The 18140-nt window shown below is 39.3% G+C and overlaps 1 protein-coding gene across 10 annotated transcripts in view; it reads right to left on the bottom strand.

Annotated features, from left to right (window-relative positions):
* eya1 (EYA transcriptional coactivator and phosphatase 1) overlaps positions 1 to 18140 on the bottom strand; it is a 136179-nt gene that overhangs the window by 112467 nt on the left and 5572 nt on the right. The window lies entirely within an intron of this gene.

Below are 18140 nucleotides of genomic sequence, written 5' to 3'. Positions count from 1 at the left end.
CACTAGCAGCAGGCCGCTTTGATGTTATCTGCCTGTCCAAACAGCCCGACTGGCGCTCGTGGAGTGCAGCGCCTGCGCCCGATCTGCCGTGGTGGACGGAGGAGCCATATTAATCATTGTGAAGTCTGCGAGAGCGCCGTCATAAATCGCACGGCCCGGTCCTTAACGGAGGGAGTCCCTGGACGCCCTCTCCTCATTTATCAACACGCTCCGACTCAGGATGCAGGGTAAATATAAAGGAGGAATATGGGGGTTGGTGGGACTTGTGATGTTGAGCATATCATGGAGGTCGTAATGACTTTTATACTGCTATGAGTCATGTTCTTTTCCCTCGCTCTAACCTCAGGGACAATAAATAGTCGTCACAACCGGTAACGTTTTCTTTAAGTGGAAAGGCATGAAAGTGAGTGTTTTTGCCCCCACAGTGCTGAAGGATGATGGGAAGTCTGATTTCTTTGTGCAAATTCTTTTTAAAGAACCGATTAAGGCCCTGTTTACACGAGAACGCTCGCGGGTGAAAACGTAAAAATATTTTATCGGATGAGCCTTTCGTTTACACGGCAATGGCGTTTTTGAGGCTTAAAAACGCAAAAAAGTGAAACCACCCTCCAGAGTGGAAATCTTAAAAACGCTCCACCGCCATGTTCCCGTGTAAACGGTAAAAACGCAAAAGTCTGCTTGACAGTGAAGGTTGTACGCAGGCGCGTGGACTTTGTTGTTGTAGTATGCACTCCTAGCCGCCTGGAGTAGATACTACATTGAATCACACACTTTTGCGTCACCATTTGCACGCGGATTTCCCACACTAAACGCATAATAAAAAGTGATGTCGCAACGCCACTTTTGCGTTTCCGTGTAAACATAGCCTCAAATAAAAGTTTAAGTGGTTATTTTAATTGCGTCTTCATGTGGTGCTTGACATCCAATTGGCTTTATGCACAGCTGCACTACTTCCTGAACTTCAGCCAGCTCATTTGTTTCCTGTCTGCCATTATTGGACACACTGATTAATCCAGGTGTGCCTGATTATTGTTGTTGTGTCTACTGAGGTCAGGCACACCTGGATTAATCAGTTTGTCCAATAATGGCAGATAGGAAACAAAGGAGCTGGCTGAAGTTCAGGAAGTAGTGTAGCTAGCCCATTCCTGATATAAAACACGACAACAAAGAAATATCTAGACATAATGCTGTTTTTACATTTTCTTATTGATCAAGTGTAGAATTACATAGCTGAAATTGTTTTTTTGCACGTTTTAATGATATTTATAAAAAACAACAATATTTTGTATGTGTGTTGATGGAAATGTCATACATGCTAGTGATGGATGTGGATGTGTGTGGAGTTTTTTTTCCCTTTTCATTCGTTAATTTAACTTGCTTTTCAAATCAGTCAAATTCTCAGTTCACTCCAAATTATGTTCCTATCAATTCACTCATCGATTTCGGTTAATTGTGGATTGGACATGTCCTAGGTGATCCCATTCACTCAGTACAACACATGACAATGGGATATAGCGCTCTCGCGCCATTTGTTGAAGACATCTTCTTAAAGGCCAATGACACATTGACACCTACCTGCCCACAGCATTCACCTTTAAAAGAAAAACCAATGGTGGTGACTCGTTAAAAGAAGCCATAAAAAGAGAATGTTTTTTTTTTTTGCTCAAGTTTAGCTTAGCCAAAAATAGGGCTAAAAAGCTTTTTTTCAAAGAAATTGTCTAAACAATGGTTAAAAACTGTACCGTCCAAACCCTGGTAAGAACACACCTCTGGTGCTAGGGACAAATAGCTGCATACTTGTTGCCTCCTTAGAATTGTGCCATTGGAGATACCCTAAATCTTCCAATGGATCTGTGCCAGTTCTAGTACAAACAGCTTGGCAGGATTTACAGTGATAAGGCCTGGATGGCTACAGCACTGAGCACTATTATAATTCTTATTGTAGATGTACCCCACTATTTGCTTGGGGCAACTGGGCAAGGTCATGACAGGTGAGGTGGGGGGGGGGCATATAATGTGCAATACATTGCGTGTTAGTGTGATTGAGTCATGCAACAGTATTCTGGGGGCTCTGGGGGCTTTGTTTGACCCTGGCAAATCTGCCTTGGTGCACCGGTCTCCCTGTCCGGCTTGTTTGGTGAGGGTCTTGACTGGTTTCAGGCATGATTTAAGCACTCTAAAAGGATCTCGGAGGGGTTCAATGCAGAGAAAATATGCATACCAACACAGTTGGCTGCACATACAGGGTTTATGGAGTCTTCTCGCCACCAGCCAAGAAGCCGCGCTCAACAACAACATCACGGCCCAGTTCTTGAAGAGACAATCTGATGCACACACAGCCTAAACTGCAGGAAAAAGGGTCCACCCCTGGCGAAGGGGAGATGGGGGGTTAGAAGGGGCAGTCAGGTGGTTCCTTCAGGTGGTTCCAAAAAGGAAAATGGAGGAAGGATTTTGCAGCAGTCAGTCCCTCCTCCCAAATAAAAGTGGGGGCTTGTGCCCTATCCTAGAAGCCTGGATGCCCCGCCGACAACATTTGAGGATGGGAAGTTCGGTCTGGACTTGATCCATTGATAAGCAAGTATGCCCGAACCAAAGATGTTCAGACCAATCAAATTGTAAGGCCAGCTTTATCCGATGATGGACAGCTGATCAACAGTAACGTAATCATCCACGTCACCAATGAGTGCTTGGGTTGAATTCGTTTACAACAAAATATGGCTGCCGCTGGATAATTTAGATGTGTAGATTTAGCCATGTTATATTTTAAAAGAGGAACAAAGAACCGCGATCAAGGCAATCGGAAAGATGTTTTTGGAATCCCTGTCCTTCCTACGGGATTCAGCCTATCCAATTGAGTGCAGAGGCCTTTTTTTTCTGGTTCGGTTAAAACACATCCCATAATCACAGCCCAATGGAGCTGTATCAGACTCAGATTCTGACTAGAATCAGAGTATGACGATGTCAGGCTACTGTTCTAGATTTAGAGCAGTTGAACAAGCATCTCAGGTGTTACAATTTCAAAATGCTTAACGTACATCACCTGTTATGGGATTGGTTTACATCGGTGGATTTGACTAATGCATATTTTCACACTACAATCCACCCAGTGCACAAGTTTAGGTACAAGTTTCAGGTCCTGATATTCAGGCTGTCCCTAGCATCGCACATACTGTATTAACAAAATGTGCAGAAGCAGCGTTGGCTCTATGGCGTCAGCAGGGCATGAGAAAGTTCACCTATTTGGACAACCTGCTCCTGGCTGCAAACTGTGGGGAACAAGCAGTGAACACAAGCACTAGTCTCCCATTTGCAAGCTCCGGGGTTCTTAATAAATGCGTTCAAGCCTTGATCCACTGGGGAAATACGGATCTGTTGACAAAAGGAATTCCCCTTGGCAGGGCTTTGTCACGTATAGTAGTGACTATACTCCCTCTGTACCCCAGTCGCAATTGTTATGGACACTCTTGATATGGGGCAATCAACATTTAGTGCACTCAAGCCATCATCTGAATGGTGAAGCAGTCCTTCTGTCCAGGGGGAGAGTGCAGGACAGGAAGTGACATTTGCACCCTTGGATAGTGGCACATTTCTGGGATCAGTTCGGCAGGGCCAATTTTGATCTTTTTATGCCTGCGGAACACGCACACTATTTTTCGCCCTGTCTCATGTATGGCCAAGGACCCTGCTGCACATGTTCCCACCGGTAGAACTGATACAGCCCACCCTGGACAGGGTACATCAGGAGGGTCTGTCACTGATTTTGGTGGCTCCTTGCTGGCATCCTGACTTTGCTGTATTCTCAACTGGATCTGTGGTCTCTATGGACTTGCTCTCTGAGAGGGACAATCTGATGGCATCCGGGCTCCCAATTAATATCATGGCCACAATACAGAGTGCTAGGGCAGCATCGACACTGTGGCTTTATGCATTGAAGTGGCACGTATTTGAAGCTTGGTGCAGGCGAAGGTTTCTATCAGAGCCCGATTGTGGTGATACTGACTTTATTGCTGTAATTGTTCGAGGAAGGTCACTCCCATTTCACGTCAAAGTTTATTTAATGGCCATTTCGACCAAAGTCATGCCAGGACCATATAGCGCTCTAGTTCGAGTTGCCTGCTCTGTCAAACGTCTTTATTGACTGAGGAAGACAGGTGAATTCATGCTTTGTGCCCTGTGCGAGTTTTGCACAGATACATTGAGCAGACGCAGGCTGTGCACTCTTTTGACTTCCTTTTTAAAATTCTTTGCTAACCTGGTATATGGGATGCCGGTATATTTTGCATTGAATTTTGGAGGCTATTTGAATAGTATATAAGATTAAATGGTTTGCTCTGCCTGCAGGGGTGCGTGCACACTCTACGAGGGTCATGGCGACATCTCAGGCATTGTTTAGAGAAATGTCTGTGGAGGATTTTGTGCTGGTGCAGGGTGGGCATTCACAAAAGAAAAAGGGGTATTTGGCAGTGCTAGTCCCTTACGTACGTTTATTTCTGCAGACTTTTCTGGGCCAATATTCATGTGTTGTACCAAGTGAAAGGACTGAATGGGAACGTTGAGTTATGCATATAACTACTGTTCCCAGAACTAGGGAAACACAGTACAACACCTCTGAGCCCTGTGCAGTCGGAGGCTCAGTGAAGAGCTGGACTGACAGAGAAGAATGACGCATGCAACCGCATTTATATTCTGTGGGCAGGTAGGTCCCTCCAAATCAGCATGCGTCATTTTCCTTTTAGGCATAAATAAAGGTGTTTTCAGCAAATATCCCATAATCATGTTTTGTATAGTACCTCATTTCCATCCTTCTGGGAACAGTAGTTATATGCATAATATAACGTTTCCTGGTTCATTAAGTCAGTGACTCGAGAATCACTCATATTGATTCAGTTCCATTCGTGAATGAATTGTTCCATTTTTGTGAAAAGACTCAAATGATGAAATAAAAAGATTTGACTCAATTTGTTTAGTATGCATGTGAACACATGTGGTTCATACAACTTTAAAATTAGACACGCATCCTAACACTGTGACTGCGTCTGAAATCGATACTATCCAACTATAGTAGGGGAAAAACAGTATGTGACAAAGAGTATGTCTGAATTCACAGTCCTCATCAAAGACTAGGCAAAAAGGACCCTGATGACCTCCCGGCAAGATTCTGAAGTGCTAGATTAAATTTGATTTTAAATAAAAAAGTTTATTTACTGTTTGTTTGCAGTGCAAATACAGTATGTATTGTTGTATTTATGCCGTGCAGAAGCAGCACGGGCTCATTGTGCTTTCACTTATGAAAGTGCAACTGATCTGTGGCTGTAAAGCACAAACACAACATTTATTCATTATTTTTATTTCAAATCCAGAAGTTGTAATGGTCCATAATTAGGGATGCAAATGGTTAATCGATTATCGATTCAATTAAATTAAATTAATTGTTGGCTAATTGAACATTGCGAACGTAACAGGATGTTCTAACGCGAGAGAGCCAACACAAACTTGAGGCGGCAAAAAAGAAACCAAACATGAGGCGGTCAAAACGGAGTTGAGTGCATCGATATTGACTACCAGCTATACAGCGTACTAACCTCAAAAATCCAGCTGTATTCTAACAATAACTTAGCTCATACCCGTCACTCCCGTTTTCCCGGGTTTCTCCTGTTTTTTAGCCTTATCTCCCTCCTGGTTTGTTATTTTTCCCGGGAAACTAGTCAAACTGTCTGTCACACTTTCATACATGGTGTGTGCACTTCGCATAGACAGCAAAAGCGAGGCGTACAGCACATACAATACAATATAGCCAATAGTTCAACAGGGAGTGCGCCGCTCTTAAAGGGGCCACACCTTATTTCCACTCGTTACAAGTTGTACATTTGACTTCCCCCTCAGCCTATTGAGAATGAGGAGTCACGTGCCGATTTGGGCGGGGTCTGAGCCGGTCGGCCATGATGGTAGGAGACGCTATCGGTTACCAGCGGCAACGCCTTAAGAACCTCACAGAGACGCGACTAAACATTCCAGAGCTCTTTAATTTTCGCGCATTTATTACTTTGGCAGGACAGAGATGGATCTAAGAATAAGAAAAAAAAAGGAAGAATGTAAAGCAATGCAAAAAGATGATGCGAAAAAAAAGGGACCTTACAGGAACAAACTCACACAAAGCGCATATATATATGTATATATATATATATATATATAACAGATGAATTTATGCGATGTTCATCCGACAGATCCGATTCTCTGAATTTCGGTGCAAGAATGGCGGCGCCTATAGATCAACTAACGTGACCCGTATAAAGATGTTTATTAAAAGACACAACATTCACATATTTGACAATCTGAATATATCAGATAGTTCATGATAGTTAACCAGATTGTTAATATTTTTAATAAAAAAGTACAAGGAAAAGCAAATTAAAAGCAATTCATCTGTCCAGTTTGTGTGTCCTGGTGCTCACTCAGAGATTTCAGAAGTTTTACCTTTCATTATGAAGATCTAAACATATTTAGATATACAGGAAATCGCAATGGAAGACGAAAGGTAAAACTTCCGAAATCTCTGTGTAAACAATTAGTGACGTACACGCGCAAGCGATCACTTCCGGTGCATGCGCAGACCGAAGCGCCCATGCCGTCAGATCAGTTGGACATGGCTGTGATTACACGAGGTAAAAATGATATAAATATTGTTCGTTTTCTCACACAAACTGCTTGTTTCATCTCTTAGGCCATTAATGTGTACTTACATTTACGAGTCATTAAATCATGTTTAATTTTGACTTCTCTGTGCATGCTCTTTGAGGTGAACCGAGGGTGGCATTATATGACTGATAGACAACAATGGTTTGACCGAAAAATATCAAAATTGAAAATACTGTGGAAACAAAGACACCTACATCTTGGATGCCCTTGCGGTAAGCTAAAACATATCAAAAATTAATTTCAAAGTGAACTATCCCTTTAACTATCCCTTGTTATGAAGTTGCATCGAGTTTCTGAGTTGAAAGACACTAAGGAAATTAGAAAGATGATAAATTTTATTTTATTTTTTTAAAGCAAACAAATATCTCAAGGAGTGATTAATCTTGAACCCGATGCTTATAACGTGAACTTTTTTTCTCCATTGCGTTTACTTGCTACCTTACCCTGTTCTCTCGTTTTACCAGGGCAGACGCTACATTGCCCTGAGCAAACCACAAGAACACCTCATCCACACTATGAGCCCTTTCATGTTCCTACCTCTAACTCCTCAAATGGCCGTGATTAGGAGTGGCTCATCAGTGCAGTGTGTGAGTGTGTGAGTGATGACTCTCTTAAAGGCCAAGACAACAGCCGTGGTCAGGTTACACTCTTGGACACCTCCCCAGCACGCACATTGTCTGTATGTGGAGTTCACACACATTCAGACACATGCCTCCGGGACATCATTTAAGGCAGTGTCACAGATTACAGACGCTCACTTTCAGCATATGAAAAATAATTTTAGACAGAAGTGTTTTTAAGTATGATGATTTCTGAACCTCATCATCATCATCATTTAGAGAAGTTTATTGTATCGTCCGCTGGTGTTCTGAGAACTCCTAACTGAAGGGTTTTCAACTGACCGCATATTTGAAGAGAATTAAACATACGTTGAAAAACGGAGCCACCACCCTCTAATTCGCAGGCCTACGCACAAAAGAATAAACAACACGTAAGTAGTTTCCCAGGCTCTTGATGAGGACTGAATGAGGATCTCAAGGTTATAACACTAGTTTCCTGTGAGGGGCAGGACAGAGGGACAGAAAGTCCATCATCAGAACCGTACTGGACTTGTCCTCACTATAGCAACCCAACAAAGCCTTCCAAAGACAGATGACAAGCACACAAAGAAAACACAGGTGGCTATAGACCACCTGGAGAAAAAGAGAGAGATGGAGAAAGAGAAATAGGTGGCTTCCCTTTGAACTTTCAGCTTAGGGGGTAACTTACCCACCTACCCCCAACCTAGTCTTCTGGTCAGAATGCTTTGACCAATATGTCTTTGATTGTCTACAGTGGTTCACTGTTTTGTTACAAAAAAAAAACAAGAAGTGGTAACATGCTAACAACGGTATAAAAGTATTTTTTTCAGTATTCAGTATTAAAAAAAAAAGAACAATATGAATAGAAATACTATTTGATTATCATCAAAAATTAAACTGCATTTAATAAATTGTAAAAAATGTAAAAAAATTTGGACAAGTAGGATTTTTCCTTTTTGAAATTAAATTAATACTTTAATTCAGCAAAGTTGTGTTAAATTGATCAGAAATGACAGTAAAGACATCTGTAATGTTACAAAGATTTCAATTTCAAGTAAACGCTGTTCTTTTGAACTTTCTATTCATTAAATAATCCTGAAAAGAAATTATGGTTTCAACATAAAACATTGATAATACTAAGAAATGTTTCTTGAGCACCAAATCAGCATAAGAATGATTTCTGAAGGATCATGTGACAGTGTCTGTGCATGTCTTAAGACTGGATTAAAGGGGTTTTTTTTTTCATTGCAGAAATAAATTATATTTGTTGATATATTGAATTAGAAAACAGTTGTTTTAAATTGTAAATAGCATTTCACAATATTACAGGTTTTTATTTTCATCAAATAAATGCAGCCTTTGTGAACAGTATAGACATTAAAACTTAAAACTGAAGATTAAAAAATATTACCAACCACAAACCGTTGAACAGTTAACAAAATATTAATTAATAATATACATGTATTGCAGCCATGATTATATTAATTGATAGGTTAAATTGAATATTTACGCTTGCTTATACTTATGTCTATAAATTAATTGGTCCCAAATTGCAGGACCATTAAAATTTACAAGTGAAATAAAAAAAGGTGAAAAACTTATATCTGGTGAGCAGCAGATGCAGCATCCAAAAGCATACACTTTCTATTCTATAGATCTATACACTTTCATCTTAAATCTTGATGTTGAAAATAAAATAAGCTGTCAGGATGTTTGTTACATAGTGTTTTGGTTTAAGTTAGTATCCATTGCCTAGAGGTTTTGTAGTTCCAGCTTATATTTCATAATAATGTTTCACTGCTGACCCTTTCTTTGCCGTGCCTTTGATCAATATCGTTTGGTAATTAATGGAGTTGTTACGCTCACTAATCCAATTACGTGCTTTGCTCCCTGAAAGGACTCGGTCTGATCAAGATTAATTTGTAGTGGAGGACTACTTCTGTATCAACCTTTGAACTGAACGATATATTCATCCACTGACCTCCATCGATTTCATTCAGCGGAACCCTTTCTGACAATAGCGCGACACTCGGGTCCGACAGTCTTTGTGTGGTGGGAAATTTTCAACCCTAGGCTATAGAACTTTATTGGAGAATTCAGAGAGGAAAAGGGAATCTGCTTTGGCTTTCAGAGCCAACCAATATATAAGCTGAACTTAACTCATTCTACATAGACTTTAATGACCTCTGGACCAGATTAGACCCTCTAAATGATGTAACAGGCCAAGCAGTTTCCCAAAGGAAGACTTAAAGGAATACTCCAGGTTCAGTACAAGTTAAGCTCAACCGACAGCATTTGTGGCGTAATGTTGATTTCCACCAAAAAAAAAAAAAAAAAAGTGCAGAAATGTGGAGGTTACAATTTTATAAAAACACTTCTGTTAAAACTTGTGTATTGTCTGTTAAGATGTTCAGCTCTTTTAATAAAGTAATGTTATGGTTTATGGTGTTACATTTTCATTGCAAAGGCTGTACAATTAATTGTAACTTAACAGTTATAGATTAGTAATCAAAGGTTAGCAAGTACTGTTTTCACACTAACATCATGATAAGACGTTTCGTTTTGGTGGCTACATTGAAAACATGATTATTTAACGTAAAAAAAAAATGGTCTCATTTATTTCCATTGTACGTGACTCACTTTTACCAGGAGTTTAGCTTAAAACTACACTGTGTAACTCTTTTAGTTTATTCTTAGCTAAAAACACTTACGTAGATGTGCTCATTAATGTATATTTACTTCGTTCAAGTAATAAAGTATTCTCGTGAGTGTATAATATGCCATTGAAAATACATACGGGTAAGGGGTTCTAATGTCGGTCGCCATGTTGCCCCTCCATCTTGAAAGTACATTAGCCAAAGAGGGACATACCCGTTAATTCAAGCTTCGCCTTTCGCGTTTACGTTTGAGTTAACACTCATGGACGAGGTCGAACTGGAAGCCATGTTAATCTTGGACTACATTGGCCACCGTAGGAGTTAAAACCAAATTGGAATTGAGAGGAACATAAACTAATATTCACTGGATGGTCATATACCTTTTCACCGCTAGATGGGGGTAAAAATCACACAGTGTAGCTTTAATTAAAGAGAGTGGAAATTAATAATTGTAATAAACATTATATGCCACAATTGCTGTCAGTAGAAACATTTTTCTTTTGCAATGTTTACATTATTACATATAACAAAATTGAAGCTGCTAATAATCCCATTAAGATTGTGTTTCATTTAGGACACAGTAGTCTGTACGGGTCATTTTGTTTTGTTACAACTGTACTTGAGCGGTGAAGTTTATCAAAGTGTGGCAGAACCTCTCCATTCCTCACCTATTGAACCTCCAGGCTTAAATAGGTTTCACCTTTGTGACATTACTGGCATAAATCCTCACATCCCATGAAGGCTGTCTGCAAGTGACTTCAGTGGCCATCATAAAGTGAAACAGACAGTCTTAATTGCCGTTCCAGACCCGAGGAAACGGGACTAAAATATTTGCATAATTTCACGGAAGGTAGAGGAAATTGCTAAAACATGTGAGCCAGAATCCGTGTGCAACCCAATACCTATCCAGTCTGGCTCTTGGGTGCCACCCAGTGCTGAATGTGCCAAGAAGAAGGGCACGTGTATGTGTGTGTGTGTGTGTGTGCGTCCAATCAGAAGGAAAAGGTCACGGGCTGATCTTATCTCGCCTCTCTCCCAGAATCCCGAGCGAAAGCCTGTCAAAGCTGCAGCAAAGTCTGCGTATTATATGCACAGAGAGTGTTGCGTTTCTTATTTTGTGACATTTCAGATATATTGCCGCGATTACGTTGGGTTTCACTCTTTACTCGTTAAAGCTGATGCCCAGTGGTTTTTTGGACAACGCTCTCTGTTTTTCTAACGTTTCTAGCATTTGCTTAATATGAACATGGGTGAAACCGAGCAACAATGCATCTAAGATATGCAATCAATCATATTCGTTTCATAAACAGCGTTTGTACCACAGTGAAACAGAGAGAGTTATGCCATGGCTGTCAGCCCATAGCCTTTCTTTTCCCACACAGACGCAGACAGCCGTGGGCGGAAGGCACAGCTGAGCGGAGTAATTAAGCCCACATCGGACATGTGGAAAAGGCATAGAGACCTAGAGTCCTCACAGGAGCGCATATGAACACTTCATATGGATCTATAGGGAGACACAACTCACATAGATACCAGCCACACAGAGATGATGGTAACAGTTTGTCACCTTGTAAAGTGAAGAGAGGAAAGTAAGCTGTCATGAATCGTGAGGGAATATAGTGTCTTTTTTTTGCCAGCAGAGGTATAAAGGCCGGTGAATGAAATAGTGATTTCTAGAGTCTGGGGAACTAGGGAATTGTGGGGTATGAAATAGACTGTGAGGTTTGTTTAAGCCTCTTTAGATTGTTGACGTAAATCTTTAGTTTTTAGTTGAGGATTTGGGGTATTACGCTTAGGTCTCAGGTTCGTGGGAATGATTTTTAAAGGAAGTTTTTGATATAGATATAGCTTCAGGGAGAACTGAACAAAGGGCAGAATATAAATGAGTAAAAGGAAATAGATTATATAGTTATTTAATGTATTGAAAAAAACCTATAGTCTATTATATTTTATTAATGTATTGTATTTTACATAAACAGTGCTGGATCTGGATGGAAACACAAATATTTGTTTGTTTGTTTGAAAAAAATGTGTGTATATATATATATATATATATATATATATATATATATGTTTTATTTCTTTTTCAATTAGTTTAGTTGTCACTTTTTAATTCTAACATTTTTAGTTTTTATTGTTTCAGGTTATTTCGTATTTTCAGGCTGAGTAATGGCAAGGTAAGTAAACATACAAGTTGATACTATTTAAAAATATTATGTTGCATTTAATGCAGGCGGTAATAAAGGCTTTAAATGTAAATTTTATTTTAGTCATGCTAGTTTTTAGTTTAGTCTCAGTTTTAATAGTAATAACACTGTCTGAGACACACTGTTGCTTCAGTGGAAAATGTATTAGACTCTTAAAAATAAAGGTCATTTATTGGCATTGATGGTTCCATGAAGAACCTTTAACATCCATTGGAACCTTTCCATTGCAAAAAACATTCTTTATAGCAACGCATTCTCACCCCAAGGCGTCACCTTTGACCATGCTTCAATATTTGACGTTTTAGGCGCCCTTTAGCGTCACTTACATGACGCGATCCTTCGGCGTCATCTAACTGACGCTAAAGGAAAGCGTCAGTTAGAGGACGCGGTTAGGTTTAGGTGTGGGGTGGGGGTAGGGTACACGCAATCCTAGGGCGTCATCTAACTGACGCTAAAGGGCGCCTAAAGCGTCAGATATTGAAGCATGTCCAAATGCTTCCCAAGGCGTCAGTTAAGTGACGCCTTGGGGGTGAGAATGAGCTGTTTATAGAGGAACAAGGTTCAGGTTTCTTTGAGGAACCAAAAATGGTTCTTCAGTGTCACTGCTGCAAAAAAAAAAAAAAACCAAATATTTTGGAACCTTTATTTTGAAGTGTGCTTTTAATAAAATAATAAAAATTCCCGGAAGTGACAATTTTGTAACCTTAAACATATGAATGGAAGCGCTGCCTTATTCGCGGATTGTTTCTTGGTATTCTTATTTTTCTCATTTTGGATGAAAACACACTGACAGAGCTATGAAAGAAAATGAATACTTGAAGACTAAATCAGTCCCCCTGTATCTGTGTCATGCATGGCTTTCTGGTCCTCTCTGGATTAATTATCTGTCGGTGCGGGTTCTGAGGGAAACTTGGACCTTGTTGTTTGTCTCTTTCTGCACCAGTTGCTGGCCAAACAGTCAGTCCTCATCTCTGCTCACTCATCCCCTGACTTAAGCTTTGATCTGAGGACCCCTAAGGGCCCCTAAGATCCTAAAGTATAGAGAAGGTCAGGGACCTCTGTCCGTCCTGCCCTTGCCACAATGGCTTTCAATTTGAAAAACTTCTATTAAAACACTGCCTTGACACAACCTAAACCTAAAAGTTCTCATTAGTAAAGTTGTGGCCATCACTTGGATGGTGACTTGGACTAATAGTGAATAAAAGCAAGATGACAACATAAATTATAACCGTAATTAAATTAAACTATGTTCTATATCCATGCAGCATACTATCTGGCCCTGTAGGCATCATTGTCCGACTCCGGTTCGAACTGAAGACTACTGACAGTTTCTGACATGTATGAGTGTCCTGTATCACTCAGGACACTCACACATGTCAGTGTCCCATAGTTTCCATAGAGCTTTTGAAGCGCCACCCTCTTCTTGAAATTGGGTGGGGAGCAGCAACTCATTTGCATTTAAAGGGACACGCACAAAAATGGTAAGTTATAATAAATGATCTGGGGGGAATATTGAGCTGAAATTTCACAGACACATTCTGGGGACACCATAGAATTATATTAAATCTTGTGAAAAGGGGCATAATCTGTTACGGAGACTCGATTCTTTTCGGCGAAATCTCAAACATGTCCCTGCTCTTGATATACAATTAAGTTCGTCCTCCAGTCCATTATGACATGGATATTTGATGCGGATTTACGTATATATATTTCCTAATGTAAAATACTCTCTCTAGACAAGCAATATATTGTATTATAGTAGAGGTAAGGATAAAACTATCAAATTAAACAATACATGTGACAATAAATGACAGTAAATTCAACTTTTAAGTACTACTGAAATTAATTTCTGGCCATCGTAATGTTTTTTGATGCATTTATTATTCCAAATTTCTGATATAACCAGCAATTACCAATAAATATGGGGCTGATTATGTGATGCAAATGTCAAAATCAATGTATTAGTTTGCAAATCATGCACTGTGGTAAAATGGTAAAACACTAGTGTTTATTTCAAATGAACTGGAAACTGCAATGGAATTGTATATATAGGTAAAAAAAATCTCTTCAACCGTTCTGAAAACACATTCCAGCTTTTTAACTTGTTGTTATATTAGGTTCACATTAAAGGGATAGATCACCCTAAAGTTGAAATTACTTAAGGCCATTGCACACCGAGTCCGAAATTCGCATCCGAAATTTTCGCACGTTAAAAAAAAAATTCGACCTCACGTTATGTCAGTCACGCTTGCACACCGCCTCCGAAACTTTCGTCCGTCATAAAATTAATCGGATCGGGTTCGATTTTCTGCGTTTTTCGCATCCAGAGCCAGCATTTTGAGAGGTCTTTTGACAATTCAGGGCCAGGGGGAGCTCGTCCTCAAATCATTGCACATATGCGCCGTGCTTTCAGTTTCGGTTTTCAATTCGATCAAGTGTTTATGTTCTCTTCTCTATATTGGATTATGAAATTAATAAACCTCCCCTTTCAATCAGATTGAAATTTAGGATCTAATAAGGTGTGATTGAGCAGCCTATTCGATAACTAATGTATTATTTGGGCACAATATACACAATAACAGCCTAGCTGTTCTGTCTGCCCAGCGCTTCCACCGGGCCGCGCGCGGGTGTGTGTATGTCCGTGTGTGTGTCCATACCTGGTCCATTTCAGACACACTGCCAGTCTCCGTTCAGAATCGATTGGTTCACGGAAATTGGTGGTCTTGTTTTTAATATGTGGCTCCAGAATCGCTAGCAAAGCATCAAACTGTCCCACTGACATTCTGAGGTAATAATTTTGAATCGCTCAGGATAAATTCGCAACTCCTTGATAAGGAACTCTCCTTCCTCTCGGCGCAATTTCAGGATTGGATGGACGCAATATTTTCTCTTTCTTCCCTTTTCAATAAGAGAGAGGGCAAAAATCATCCTCACTGCTTGACGAATCCATTTGGTATTTTTGCGTTTTTTCCCACAAAGGTTTAAGAAATACGCAACGGACTCGGTGTGCAAGGTTTCTATGCGTGACGAATTTTTAAGCTGACGAACACGAAAATACGCATACGAATATTTCGTGCTCGGTGTGCAATGGCCTTTACTCTTAAGTTGTTCCAAACCTGTACACTTGAAATCAAGTGAACTTTATTGTGTAAATGCATTAAATAATCGTCAAGTTTGGTGAATTAAATAATTTAAGTCAAGTCTACATAAGCACCAAGTTAAACTTAAATATGCACATTTTGGGAGACCCCATTACTCAATTAAATTGAGGGAACGAGTTTACTCAAATCAGTTGAGTTCAATCAACTTATAAGGATTTTCAGAGTGTCTTTCTTCTTTTGATATGTTGAAGATTGTTGGTAATCAAACAGTTGATGGTAACCATTGACTTCCATGGTAGGAAAGAAAAAAATTTGGAAGACAATGGGTGCTGTTAACTGTCTGGTTACCAACATCCTTTAACATATCAACAGAAGAACAGGTTTGGAACAACTCAAGGGTGAGTGTGACAGATTTGAATTTTCGGGTGAACTATCCCTTTATAACAGTTTAGGAAACGTATTGCGTTTCAACACTTTAATTAAATCAATCATAAATTATGTAAAAAGGAATAAAAGTTTTGTGTGTTACGTATGTGTTCATTACAGCTGGAAAATTCAGTGCATTTTTTTTCTAAATGGATGCTTTTGCAAAAATGTAGGTAGAAGCATGTTTTCCCAATGAGCCAATTAGTTTTTTGTCCTACTGTGACTGATTTGTCCCAATCCAGGTGCCTTTCTGATGAAGATGGACGACTTTGGTTGACACCAATGATTCATTGCCGACTTGCAGATGGTGACAAATATCTGAGTGACCAAGCCAGCAGTGAATAATAGGCTAATTTAATCTACATATGGCAATATTCGTGTCACCCCTTAGAACCCTAATTTTGTGGTTAGCAGTTGTCATCAAATTCCTCTGGTCAGGTTACTACCCTTACCACAAAGACAATGGGAATGGAAAGGGACCATCACACCCTGTAGGATTATGATCCACTAATCAGGCTAATCCAAACAACTCCTAAATTCCCACACAGGTAGAAATCGCACACCTATGGCCCATTCACAACAACAGACCCGTCCACACGCAGACGCATGTCATGGGAACACTTGGTCACCCACAGTGACACACTCAGACATCAGCGCCTGCTCTTTTGAAGTCAGTATAATTAACAGGCCATCCGATACACTATCAGCCCAAGAGGCTCCTGGTCTCAGAGGCACGTAGCAGATCCATCAGTGGTTGCTAACTGGCAGTACTGTCAAGCGTTCCCGTTATGACCCTACCAAAGCCCAAAGACCCCAGTAGGACGTGGTGTTACACCCCCAACCCTTAGGCCCACCGCTTACACAGAGATATATATGATGTATGGCAAACAGTTTATTTGACGTTGTCGTATAGTCTCTGTTAAGTTATTCATGGCCTTGTGTGAATAAAAGATGATGGCCTGCAAACTGGTGCATGTCACACAAATGTTAATGAAACAGACGTACAGTTGATGACTCACAATATGCATAATGGAAGACAATGACCGTCTACGCCGAGGTGAGACTGACGTGGATAATATGGCTCACGTATCCAGTCACAGTGCTAACTTTTGACTGAGCTCAATGAAGAGTGAAGCAAACTATCAGATATTTGAAAGTCACTGTTTATAGAGTGTTTTAATGGTTTGGTTCCCAGAGTATTGGCTAGTATTGGATAGCACTGGTTGCTTGTTTTTTTTTGGACTATATATGTTAATATTATGGACTAGATATGACTTGGGTCCCTTCATCAGCATATTTTATTTTACCTCCACCAGAAGTCTGAACGTTTATAGCCTATAAAGGGGTGTATTTGACTTTAAACTTTCTAAAAAAAAATAAATAAATTAAAAAAAACACAAATTTCAGGAAACTTTTCACTATGCTTTTTCCCCAGTTTTTGAAAATATATGTTTATAATGATTGACGATCACGGTTTCCACAAATATACTAAGCAGCATTTACATTGATATAAATGTTTCTTCTGCAACAAATCAGCATATTAGATTATGATTTCTTAAGGATCATGTGACACTAAAGACTGGAGTAATGATTCTGAGAATTTTGCATCACATAAATAAATTACATTTCAAAATAAAAAACATTTATTTTAAATTGTAATAATATTTCACAATACTGTTTTTACTGTATTTTACTGCCAAATAAATGTAGCCTTTAACCCTAAATCTATACGACCCCAATCGACTTTTACTTATTAAAAAAAAAGTCCCTTCATCTCAGTGGAATAAGATTGTGTGACTTTTCATAAATTATCTATCTACACACATACACAAAAAAAAAAAAAAAAAAAAAAAAACTGGGCTTGATTCGGTTGTTCTGAAGGTAAGTAAAAAAAAGGGTCTTCGGGGTCAATATGACCCCACATTGAAATGAATGGGAAATGTGAAAAAAACTAAATATATTTTCTTCATGTGTCAAAAAAAAAAAAAAAAAATCCAGCATAAATCTGAAAATTTTTACACAGAAATGAAGGCCAAGTTCTAGAGCATAAATGCAATGTATCATAATAAAATAATATTTCAAATGCAAGCAAATGGTATAGTTGAGGAATTGTGTGGTATATGGATACAAAAGTACTTTATCTCCAAAAACACAGCATTAATGAATAGATGAGAAGTAAACAAAAAAAATGATATATTATTTGTATGATTAAAAATTTATATTTTTTTTACAATTACTCAATCAATTGTTGGGGTCGTATAGACCCCGAAGCCCAGAAGTGTAAACAGGAAACGAAGACCATTTGAAGGTTAATTGAGAGACTTAACAACCCCAGAACAAACTTCTGAGCAGTAGTGTATTTAATTGTGCATATTTAAGTTACATGAAATGCTGTCTATGATAGTAGCCATTTTATTGCAAAGGTGTGGTGGGAAATGTTCTCGACTTTTTAGAAGAAAAAAATGTCTAAAT

Source organism: Pimephales promelas, chromosome 22, assembly GCF_988280905.1.
Source record: "Pimephales promelas chromosome 22, fPimPro1.hap1.1, whole genome shotgun sequence".
Classification (NCBI taxonomy): domain Eukaryota; kingdom Metazoa; phylum Chordata; class Actinopteri; order Cypriniformes; family Leuciscidae; genus Pimephales; species Pimephales promelas.
The sequence above is the reverse complement of the archived record's forward strand: the minus strand, read 5'-3'. Positions and strand labels throughout refer to the sequence as shown.